Source organism: Mustelus asterias, unplaced genomic scaffold (genome assembly GCF_964213995.1).
Source record: "Mustelus asterias unplaced genomic scaffold, sMusAst1.hap1.1 HAP1_SCAFFOLD_3816, whole genome shotgun sequence".
In the NCBI taxonomy this organism is placed as follows: domain Eukaryota; kingdom Metazoa; phylum Chordata; class Chondrichthyes; order Carcharhiniformes; family Triakidae; genus Mustelus; species Mustelus asterias.
The window spans coordinates 5,001-17,500 of NW_027593761.1; positions in this window are offsets into that span (position 1 = coordinate 5,001).

Below are 12,500 nucleotides of genomic sequence, written 5' to 3' on the forward strand. Positions count from 1 at the left end.
ACGTACCCGAGGAATTAGCCATAAATGAAGTAAAGTGTCTGCCCCCTCCGACACTGAGGTGCTCTTCAAGAGGTTATATATTTGGAAAAAGTCCCCTTTTGTGAAGTAGCACTTTCCTGGGTACTTTCAAACTGACACCGCTAGCCAAAAAATGTTCTGAAAAACGAGTTCCCGAAAATCCCCGGGCACCCCGCCAACCCCCCCTGCCAGAAAATGCAGGTGTCCACCTCGGCGGGGTGCGGCCCGGTAGTCCTACCGAGAATGAGGCCTGGGGGGCCCGCAAAACGGGTCAATCGCAACTCCATGCGGGCTACCGGCGGCAACTCATTAACCAGCCTCCGGACACTTGTGCCAGAAAATGCAGGTGCCCACCTCGGCGGGACGGATCCACCAACCTCTGCGGGAAACCATGCACCGAGCCTGGCGACCGCCGACCGGATCTGACTTCATAGACTTCCGTCTGTGCTCACATTTTTGCTCTGCGGGCACAGGGAGCCTCCAAGTCGGCAGCACAACCGCACCCTCGGGTGCTGGCTTTTCACTGGTTCACCATTTACTGCCGGCTCACACCTGGGCCACCCTCCCGTGGCCAGAGCCTGAGCCTAGTGCGGCTTAATCTCCCACCGTGCCCCGTTTGATGGACCCTCTCTGCGGCCAGAGGCTAAGTCAAGTTCGGCTAACTCTGCCACCGTGCCCGTCGGCTGGACCATCTCTCTTGCCAGAGACTAAGTCCAGTTTGGTTAATGATTTACCAGAGCTCCGTTCAGCGCGGCCGATGGTCTCAACCATTCCGGCCGCCGGCGGAGCTCCACCCGGGGCTGCAACCGGGTGAGGTCCGGGCCCTCGGTCGTGCCCGTCGGCTGGACCATCTCTCTTGCCAGAGACTAAGTCCAGTTTGGTTAATGATTTACCAGAGCTCCGTTCAGCGCGGCCGATGGTCTCAACCATTCCGGCCGCCGGCGGAGCTCCACCCGGGGCTGCAACCGGGTGAGGTCCGGGGCCCTCGGTCGTGCCCGTCGGCTGGACCATCTCTCTTGCCAGAGACTAAGTCCAGTTTGGTTAATGATTTACCAGACCTCCGTTCAGCGCGGCCGATGGTCTCAACCATTCCGGCCGCCGGCGGAGCCCCACCCGGGGCTGCAACCGGGTGAGGTCCGGGCCCTCGGTCGTGCCCGTCGGCTGGACCATCTCTCTTGCCAGAGACTAAGTCCAGTTTGGTTAATGATTTACCAGACCTCCGTTCAGCGCGGCCGATGGTCTCAACCATTCCGGCCGCCGGCGGAGCCCCACCCGGGGCTGCAGCCGGGTGAGGTCCGGGCCCTCGGTCGTGCCCGTCGGCTGGACCATCTCTCTTGCCAGAGACTAAGTCCAGTTTGGTTAATGATTTACCAGACCTCCGTTCAGCGCGGCCGATGGTCTCAACCATTCCGGCCGCCGGCGGAGCCCCACCCGGGGCTGCAACCGGGTGAGGTCCGGGCCCTCGCTCGAGGGGAAGGCACCCCCGGCCGCGGCCGGTGCCCAGGCCGCCGCTTTTCCGACGGCCGAAAAAGTCGGAAAAACGGCCGAAAATCCGGAGAAATACTAGCCCATTCTGGCCGAACGGCCGTCGGGGCGGCGGCCCGGTGCGGTCCCGGCAGACCTGGGGGCTCGAGCGGGGCCCTGTTTCGATTTTCCGCCTTCAATGCAGCAAAGTCAAAACTGGTTAATGAGTTGCCACATGTCATTGCCATCGCCTTCCTGCTATTCTGCAGGTACCCCGCCAACCCCCCGTGCCAGAAAATGCAAGTGGCCACCTCGGCGGGGTGTGCCCCGGTAGTCCTACCGGGGAAGGGGCCCGGAGGCCCCGCAAAACGGTTCAATCTCAACTCCATCCCCACTTCCGGGGGTAACTGGTTAACCAGCCTCGGGACTCCCCTGCCAGAAAATGCGAGTGGCCACCTCGGCGGGACGGATCCGCCGAGCTCTGCGGGAAACCGTGCACCCTGCCCCGCCACCACCGACCGGATCTGACTTCATAGAGCTCCGTGCGGCTCCCATTTTTGCTCTGCGGGGCCAGGGAGCCTCCGAATCGGAAGGACTACCGCCATCGCGGGTGCATCACTGCTGCCGGGTGGCCACGGCCTGCCAGCCCTCACCTGGACCCCCCCTCCTGCGCCAGGGGCCAAGTCCAGGTTGGTTAATGAGTTACCCGAGCTCCGTTCAGCGCGGCCGATGGTCTCAACCATTCCGGCCGCCGGCGGAGCTCCTCCGGGGCTGCAAACGGGTGAATTCCGGGCCCTCGCTCGAGGGGAAGGCACCCCCGGCCGCGGCCGGTGGCCAGGCCGCCGCTTTTCCGACGTCCGAAAAAGTCGGAAAAACGGCCAAAAATCCGGAGAAATACTAGCCCATTCTGGCCGAACGGCCGTCGGGGCGGCGGCCCGGTGCGGTCCCGGCAGACCTGGGGGCTCGAGCGGGGCCCTGTTTCGATTTTCCGCCTTCAATGCAGCAAAGTCAAAACTGGTTAATGAGTTGCCACATGTCATTGCCATCGCCTTCCTGCTATTCTGCAGGTACCCCGCCAACCCCCCGTGCCAGAAAATGCAAGTGGCCACCTCGGCGGGAACACCTCCGGTAGTCATGCCGCCGAAGAGGTCCCGACGGCGGCATGAGGGGGTCAAATCCATCCCGATGGGGACCGACGGTTCTTTTTAAAAACGCGTTTTTTCGCGATTTCAACGGCCGGGCCGCCTCGCCCCGGGTCGCCACGACCCCGAACCGCCACCCGCCGGTCGCCGAAGCCGATAGAGCGCCGCCTACCGGTCATCAAATAATTGGTTAATGAGTTCCCCCGAAGTTGGTTAATGTTTTCCCGGCTGTTGCTTAGTCTGATCCCCGCAGCTCCTGATACTAAGGGCAGCTGCTTAATGTACTGCCCCCTGTTGGACAATGGCTTCCCCGCCGTTGGTTGATGCTTTACCGGCCTCTGGTGGATGTTTTCCCGAAACTGGTTAATGAGTTCCCACGAAACTGGTTAATGAGTTCCCACGAAGTTGTTTTCCCCGCTGCTGGTTCATTTGCACCCCGCTGCTCCTGATACTGAGGGCAGCTGCTTAACGTGCTCCCCCCTGTTGGACGAAGGCTTCCCCGCCGTTGGTTGATGCTTTCCCCGCCTCTGGTGGATGTTTTCCCGAAACTGGTTAATGAGTTCCCCCGAAACTGGTTAATGAGTTCCCACGAAGCTGTTTTCCCCGCTGCTGGTTCATTTGTACCCCGCTGCTCCTGATACTAAGGGCAGCTGCTTAATGTGCTCCCGCCTGTTGGACAATGGCTTCCCCGCCGCTGGTTGATGTTTTCCCCGCCTTTGGTGGAAGGTTTCCCGAAACTGGTTAATGAGTTCCCCCGAAACTGGTTAATGAGTTCCCACGAAACTGGTTAATGAGTTCCCCCGCGGTTGGTTGATCTTTTCCCGGCTGTTGCTTAATCTGATCCCCGCTGCTCCTGATACTTAGGGCAGCTGCTTAATGTACTGCCCCCTGTTGGACAATGGCTTCCCCGCCGTTGGTTGATGCTTTCCCCGCCTCTGGTGGATGTTTTCCCGAAACTGGTTAATGAGTTCCCACGAAACTGGTTAATGAGTTCCCACGAAGTTGTTTTCCCCGCTGCTGGTTCATTTGTACCCCGCTGCTCCTGAGACTAAGGGCAGCTGCTTAATGTGCTCCCCACTGTTGGACAAAGGCTTCCCGGCCGTTGGTCGATGCTTTCCCCGCCTTTGGTGGAGGATTTCCCGAAACTGGTTAATGAGTTCCCCAGAAACTGGTTAATGAGTTCCCACGAAACTGGTTAATGAGTTCCCCCGCGGTTGGCTGATCTTTTCCCGGCTGTTGCTTAATCTGATCCCCGCGGCTCCTGATACTAAGGGCAGCTGCTTAATGTGCTCCCCACTGTAGGACAATGGCTTCCCCGCCGTTGGTTGATGCTTTCCCCGCCTCTGGTTGATGTTTTCCCGAAACTGGTTAATGAGTTCCCACGAAACTGGTTAATGAGTTCCCACGAAGTTGCTTTCCCCGCTGCTGGTTCATTTGTACCCCGCTGCTCCTGATACTAAGGGCAGCTGCTTAATGTGCTCCCCCCTGTTGGACAGTGGCTTCCCCGCCGTTGGTTCATGCTTTCCCCGCCTTTGGTGGAGGTTTTCCCGAAACTGGTTAATGAGTTCCCAGGAAACTGGTTAATGAGTTCCCACGGAACTGGTTAATGAGTTCCCCCGCGGTTGTTTGATCTTTTCCCGGCTGTTGCTTAATCTGATCCCCGCTGCTCCTGAGACTAAGGGCAGCTGCTTAATGTGCTCCCCACTGTTGGACAATGGCTTCCCCGCCGTTGGTTGATGTTTTCCCCGCCTCTGGTGGACGTTTTCCCGAAACTGGTTAATGAGTTCCCCCGAAACTGGTTAATGAGTTCCCACGAAGTTGCTTTCCCCGCTGCTGGTTCATTTGTACCCCGCTGCTCCTGATACTAAGGGCAGCTGCTTAATGTGCTCCCCCCTGTTGGACAGTGGCTTCCCCGCCGTTGGTTCATGCTTTCCCCGCCTTTGGTGGAGGTTTTCCCGAAACTGGTTAATGAGTTCCCACGAAACTGGTTAATGAGTTCCCACGGAACTGGTTAATGAGTTCCCCCGCGGTTGTTTGATCTTTTCCCGGCTGTTGCTTAATCTGATCCCCGCTGCTCCTGATACTAAGGGCAGCTGCTTAATGTGCTCCCCACTGTTGGACAATGGCTTCCCCGCCGTTGGCTGATGCCTTCCCCGCCTTTGGGTGGACGTTTTCCCGAAACTGGTTAATGAGTTCCCACGAAACTGGTTAATGAGTTCCCACGGAGTTGTTTTCCCCGCTGCTGGTTCATTTGTACCCCGCTGCTCCTGATACTAAGGGCAGCTGCTTAATGTACTCCCCCCTGTTGGACAATGGCTTCCCCGCCGTTGGTGCATGTTTTCCCCGCCTTTGGTGAAAGTTTTCCCGAAACTGGTTAATGAGTTCCCACGAAACTGGTTAATGAGTTCCCCCGCGGTTGGCTGATCTTTTCCCGGCTGTTGCTTACTCTGATCCCCGCTGCTCCTGATACTAAGGGCAGCTGCTTAATGTGCTCCCGTCTGTTGGACAATGGCTTCCCCGCCGTTGGTTGATGCTTTCCCCGCCTTTGGTGGACGTTTTCCCGAAACTGGTTAATGAGTTCCCACGAAACTGGTTAATGAGTTCCCACGAAACTGGTTAATGAGTTCCCCCGCGGTTGGCTGATCTTTTCCCGGCTGTTGCTTAATCTGATCCCCGCTGCTCCTGATACTAAGGGCAGCTGCTTAATGTGCTCCCCACTGTTGGACAATGGCTTCCCCGCCGTTGGCTGATGCTTTCCCCGCCTTTGGTGGACGTTTTCCCGAAACTGGTTAATGAGTTCCCACGAAACTGGTTAATGAGTTCCCACGGAGTTGTTTTCCCCGCTGCTGGTTCATTTGTACCCCGCTGCTCCTGATACTAAGGGCAGCTGCTTAATGTGCTCCCCCCTGTTGGACAATGGCTTCCCCGCCGCTGGTTGATGTTTTCCCCGCCATTGGTGGACGTTTTCCCGAAACTGGTTAATGAGTTCCCACGAAACTGGTTAATGAGTTCCCCCGCGGTTGGCTGATCTTTTCCCGGCTGTTGCTTACTCTGATCCCCGCTGCTCCTGATACTAAGGGCAGCTGCTTAATGTGCTCCCGTCTGTTGGACAATGGCTTCCCCGCCGTTGGTTGATGCTTTCCCCGCCTTTGGTGGACGTTTTCCCGAAACTGGTTAATGAGTTCCCACGAAACTGGTTAATGAGTTCCCACGAAACTGGTTAATGAGTTCCCCCGCGGTTGGCTGATCTTTTCCCGGCTGTTGCTTAATCTGATCCCCGCTGCTCCTGATACTAAGGGCAGCTGCTTAATGTGCTCCCCACTGTTGGACAATGGCTTCGCCGCCGTTGGTTGATGCTTTCCCCGCCTTTGGTGGATGTTTTCCCGAAACTGGTTAATGAGTTCCCACGAAACTGGTTAATGAGTTCCCACGAAGTTGTTTTCCCCGCTGCTGGTTCATTTGTACCCCGCTGCTCCTGATACTAAGGGCAGCTGCTTAATGTGCTCCCCCCTGTTGGACAAAGGCTTCCCCGCCGTTGGTTGATGCTTTCCCCGCCTCTGGTTGAAGTTTTCCCGAAACTGGTTAATGAGTTCCCACGAAACTGGTTAATGAGTTCCCCCGCGGTTGGCTGTTCTTTTCACGGCTGTTGCTTCATCTGATCCCCGCTGCTCCTGATACTAAGGGCAGCTGCTTAATGTGCTCCCGTCTGTTGGAAAATGGCCTCCCCGCCGTTGGTTGATGCTTTCCCCGCCTCTGGTGGATGTTTTCCCGAAACTGGTTAATGAGTTCCCACGAAACTGGTTAATGAGTTCCCACGAAACTGGTTAATGAGTTCCCCCGCGGTTTCCTGATCTTTTCCCGGCTGCTGCTAAATCTGATCCCCGCTGCTCCTGATACTAAGGGCAGCTGCTTAATGTGCTCCCCCCTGTTGGACAATGGCTTCCCCGCCGTTGGTTGATGTTTTCCCCGCCTTTGGTGGACGTTTTCCCGAAACTGGTTAATGAGTTCCCCCGAAACTGGTTAATGAGTTCCCACGAAGCTGTTTTCCCCGCTGCTGGTTCATTTGTACCCCGCTGCTCCTGATACTAAGGGCAGCTGCTTAATGTGCTCCCCCCTGTTGGACAAAGGCTTCCCCGCCGTTGGTGCATGTTTTCCCAGCCTTTGGTGGAAGTTTTCCCGAAACTGGTTAATGAGTTCCCACGAAACTGGTTAATGAGTTCCCCCGCGGTTCGCTGTTCTTTTCACGGCTGTTGCTTCATCTGATCCCCGCTGCTCCTGATATTAAGGGCAGCTGCTTAATGTGCTCCCCCCTGTTGGACAATGGCTTCCCCGCCGTTGGTGCATGTTTTCCCCGCCTTTGGTGGAAGTTTTCCCGAAAGTGGTTAATGAGTTCCCCCGAAACTGGTTAATGAGTTCCCACGAAACTGGTTAATGAGTTCCCACGAAGCTGTTTTCCCCGCTGCTGGTTCATTTGTACCCCGCTGCTCCTGATACTAAGGGCAGCTGCTTAATGTGCTCCCCCCTGTTGGACAATGGCTTCCCCGCCGTTGGTTCATGTTTTCCCCGCCTTTGGTGGAAGGTTTCCCGAAACTGGTTAATGAGTTCCCACGAAACTGGTTAATGAGTTCCCACGGAGTTGTTTTGCCCGCTGCTGGTTCATTTGTACCCCGCTGCTCCTGATACTAAGGGCAGCTGCTTAATGTACTCCCCCCTGTTGGACAATGGCTTCCCCGCCGTTGGTGCATGTTTTCCCCGCCTTTGGTGGAAGGTTTCCCGAAACTGGTTAATGAGTTCCCAGGAAACTGGTTAATGAGTTCCCACGGAGTTGTTTTCCCCGCTGCTTGTTCATTTGTACCCCGCTGCTCCTGATACTAAGGGCAGCTGCTTAATGTGCTCCCCACTGCTGGACAATGGCTTCCCCGCCGTTGGTTGATGCTTTCCCCGCCTTTGGTGGATGTTTTCCCGAAACTGGTTAATGAGTTCCCACGAAACTGGTTAATGAGTTCCCACGAAACTGGTTAATGAGTTCCCACGAAGCTGTTTTCCCCGCTGCTGGTTCATTTGTACCCCGCTGCTCCTGATACTAAGGGCAGCTGCTTAATGTGCTCCCCACTGTTGGACAATGGCTTCCCCGCCGTTGGTTCATGTTTTCCCCGCCTTTGGTGGAAGTATTCCCGAAACTGGTTAATGAGTTCCCACGAAACTGGTTAATGAGTTCCCCCGCGGTTGGCTGATCTTTTCCCGGCTGTTACTTAATCTGATCCCCGCTGCTCCTGATACTAAGGGCAGCTACTTAATGTGCTCCCCACTGTTGGACAAGGGCTTCCCGGCCGTTGGTTCATGCTTTCCCCGCCTTTGGTGGAGGTTTTCCCGAAACTGGTTAATGAGTTCCCACGAAACTGGTTAATGAGTTCCCCCGCGGTTGGCTGATCTTTTCCCGGCTGTTGCTTCATCTGATCCCCGCTGCTCCTGATACTAAGGGCAGCTGCGTAATGTGCTCCGCCCGGTTGGACAATGGCTTCCCCGCCGTTGGTTGATGCTTTCCCCGCCTTTGGTGGAAGTTTTCCCGAAACTGGTTAATGAGTTCCCACGAAACTGGTTAATGAGTTCCCACGAAACTGGTTAATGAGTTCCCACGAAGCTGTTTTCCCCGCTGCTGGTTCATTTGTACCCCGCTGCTCCTGATACTAAGGGCAGCTGCTTAATGTGCTCCCCACTGTTGGACAATGGCTTCCCCGCCGTTGGTTCATGTTTTCCCCGCCTTTGGTGGAAGTATTCCCGAAACTGGTTAATGAGTTCCCACGAAACTGGTTAATGAGTTCCCCCGCGGTTGGCTGATCTTTTCCCGGCTGTTACTTAATCTGATCCCCGCTGCTCCTGATACTAAGGGCAGCTACTTAATGTGCTCCCCACTGTTGGACAAGGGCTTCCCGGCCGTTGGTTCATGCTTTCCCCGCCTTTGGTGGAGTTTTTCCCGAAACTGGTTAATGAGTTCCCACGAAACTGGTTAATGAGTTCCCCCGCGGTTTCCTGATCCTTTCCCGGCTGTTGCTTAATCTGATCCCCGCTGCTCCTGACACTAAGGGCAGCTGCGTAATGTGCTCCGCCCGGTTGGACAATGGCTTCCCCGCCGTTGGTTGATGCTTTCCCCGCCTTTGGTGGAAGTTTTCCCGAAACTGGTTAATGAGTTCCCACGAAACTGGTTAATGAGTTCCCACGAAACTGGTTAATGAGTTCCCACGAAGCTGTTTTCCCCGCTGCTGGTTCATTTGTACCCCGCTGCTCCTGATACTAAGGGCAGCTGCTTAATGTGCTCCCCACTGTTGGACAATGGCTTCCCCGCCGTTGGTTCATGTTTTCCCCGCCTTTGGTGGAAGTATTCCCGAAACTGGTTAATGAGTTCCCACGAAACTGGTTAATGAGTTCCCCCGCGGTTGGCTGATCTTTTCCCGGCTGTTACTTAATCTGATCCCCGCTGCTCCTGATACTAAGGGCAGCTACTTAATGTGCTCCCCACTGTTGGACAAGGGCTTCCCGGCCGTTGGTTCATGCTTTCCCCGCCTTTGGTGGAGTTTTTCCCGAAACTGGTTAATGAGTTCCCACGAAACTGGTTAATGAGTTCCCCCGCGGTTTCCTGATCCTTTCCCGGCTGTTGCTTAATCTGATCCCCGCTGCTCCTGACACTAAGGGCAGCTGCTTAATGTGCTCCCCACTGTTGGACAATGGCTTCCCCGCCGTTGGTTGATGTTTTCCCCGCCTTTGGTGGACGTTTTCCCGAAACTGGTTAATGAGTTCCCACGAAACTGGTTAATGAGTTCCCACGGAACTGGTTAATGAGTTCCCCCGCGGTTGGTTGATCTTTTCCCGGCTGTTGCTTAATCTGATCCCCGCTGCTCCTGATACTAAGGGCAGCTGCTTAATGTGCTCCCCCCTGTTGGACAATGGCTTCCCCGCCGTTGGTTGATGTTTTCCCCGCCTTTGGTGGACGTTTTCCCGAAACTGGTTAATGAGTTCCCCCGAAACTGGTTAATGAGTTCCCACGAAGTTGTTTTCCCCGCTGCTGGTTCATTTGTACCCCGCTGCTCCTGATACTAAGGGCAGCTGCTTAATGTGCTCCCCCCTGTTGGACAATGGCTTCCCCGCCGCTGGTTGATGTTTTCCCCGCCTTTGGTGGACGTTTTCCCGAAACTGGTTAATGAGTTCCCACGAAACTGGTTAATGAGTTCCCACGGAGTTGTTTTCCCCGCTGCTTGTTCATTTGTACCCCGCTGCTCCTGATACTAAGGGCAGCTCCTTAATGTGCTCCCCACTGCTGGACAAAGGCTTCCCCGCCGTTGGTCGATGCTTTCCCCGCCTTTGGTGGAGGATTTCCCGAAACTGGTTAATGAGTTCCCCAGAAACTGGTTAATGAGTTCCCAGGAAACTGGTTAATGAGTTCCCCCGCGGTTGGCTGATCTTTTCCCGGCTGTTGCTTAATCTGATCCCCGCGGCTCCTGATACTAAGGGCAGCTGCTTAATGTGCTCCCCACTGTAGGACAATGGCTTCCCCGCCGCTGGTTGATGTTTTCCCCGCCATTGGTGGACGTTTTCCCGAAACTGGTTAATGAGTTCCCACGAAACTGGTTAATGAGTTCCCACGGAGTTTTTTTCCCCGCTGCTGGTTCATTTGTACCCCGCTGCTCCTGATACTAAGGGCAGCTGCTTAATGTGCTCCCCCCTGTTGGACAATGGCTTCCCCGCCGTTGGTGCATGTTTTCCCCGCCTTTGGTGGAAGGTTTCCCGAAACTGGTTAATGAGTTCCCAGGAAACTGGTTAATGAGTTCCCACGGAGTTGTTTTCCCCGCTGCTTGTTCATTTGTACCCCGCTGCTCCTGATACTAAGGGCAGCTGCTTAATGTGCTCCCCCCTGTTGGACAATGGCTTCCCCGCCGTTGGTGCATGTTTTCCCCGCCTTTGGTGGAAGGTTTCCCGAAACTGGTTAATGAGTTCCCAGGAAACTGGTTAATGAGTTCCCACGGAGTTGTTTTCCCCGCTGCTTGTTCATTTGTACCCCGCTGCTCCTGATACTAAGGGCAGCTGCTTAATGTACTCCCCCCTGTTGGACAATGGCTTCCCCGCCGTTGGTGCATGTTTTCCCCGCCTCTGGTTGATGTTTTCCCGAAACTGGTTAATGAGTTCCCACGAAACTGGTTAATGAGTTCCCACGAAGCTGTTTTCCCCGCTGCTGGTTCATTTGTGCACCGATGCTCCTGATACTAAGGGCAGCTGCTTAATGTGCTCCCCCCTGTTGGACAATGGCTTCCCCGCCGTTGGTTCATGTTTTCCCCGCCTTTGGTGGAGGTTTCCCCGAAACTGGTTAATGAGTTCCCACGAAACTGGTTAATGAGTTCCCAGGAAACTGGTTAATGAGTTCCCCCGCGGTTGGCTGATCTTTTCCCGGCTGTTGCTTAATCTGTTCCCCGCTGCTCCTGAGACTAAGGGCAGCTGCTTGATGTGCTCCCCACTGTTGGACAAAGGCTTCCCCGCCGTTGGTTGATGCTTTCCCCGCCTTTGGTGGAAGTTTTCCCGAAACTGGTTAATGAGTTCCCACGAAACTGGTTAATGAGTTCCCAGGAAACTGGTTAATGAGTTCCCCCGCGGTTTCCTGATCTTTTCCCGGCTGTTGCTTAATCTGATCCCCGCTGCTCCTGATACTAAGGGCAGCTGCTTAATGTGCTCCCCCCTGTTGGACAATGGCATCCCCGCCGTTGTTTGATGTTTTCCCCGCCTTTGGTTGATGTTTTCCCGAAACTGGTTAATGAGTTCCCACGAAACTGGTTAATGAGTTCCCACGAAACTGGTTAATGAGTTCCCACGAAGTTGTTTTCCCCGCTGCTGGTTCATTTGTACCCCGCTGCTCCTGATACTAAGGGCAGCTGCTTAATGTGCTCCCCCCTGTTGGACAATGGCTTCCCCGCCGTTGGTGCATGTTTTCCCCGCCTTTGGTGGAAGTTTTCCCGAAACTGGTTAATGAGTTCCCACGAAACTGGTTAATGAGTTCCCCCGCGGTTGGCTGATCTTTTCCCGGCTGTTGCTTAATCTGATCCCCGCTGCTCCTGATACTAAGGGCAGCTGCTTAATGTGCTCCCCCCTGTTGGACAATGGCTTCCCCGCCGTTGGTGCATGTTTTCCCCGCCTTTGGTGGATGTTTTCCCGAAACTGGTTAATGAGTTCCCACGAAACTGGTTAATGAGTTCCCCCGCGGTTGGTTGATCTTTTCCCGGCTGTTGCTTAATCTGATCCCCGCTGCTCCTGATACTAAGGGCAGCTGCTTAATGTGCTCCCGTCTGTTGGACAATGGCTTCCCCGCCGCTGGTTCATGTTTTCCCCGCCTTTGCTGGACGTTTTCCCGAAACTGGTTAATGAGTTCCCACGAAACTGGTTAATGAGTTCCCTGGAAACTGGTTAATGAGTTCCGCCGCGGTTGGCTGATCTTTTCCCGGCTGTTGCTTAATCTCTTCCCCGCTACTCCTGAGACTAAGGGCAGCTGCTTAGTGTACTCCCCGTTGTTGGTTCCTGGCTTCCCCAGTGTTTTGCCTGCCGTTGGTTCATGTCTTCCCGATATTTCGTTCATGTTTTCCCCCGAAGTTGGTGAATGTTTTCCCGGCTGTTGGATAATCTGTTCCCCGCTGCTCCTGAGACTAAGGGCAACTGCTTAATGTACTCCCCGCTGGTGGTTAATGGCTTCCCCGGTGTTTGTTCATGTTTTCGCGGTTAGGGTTAGGGTTCGGGTTAGGGTTAGGGTCAAGGCACAGGCAGAAACACGCCCTTACTACACACTCCATGCTCACAAGCACTCCACATTGACTCTCCACGCCCGCACAGGCGCCCCTCACG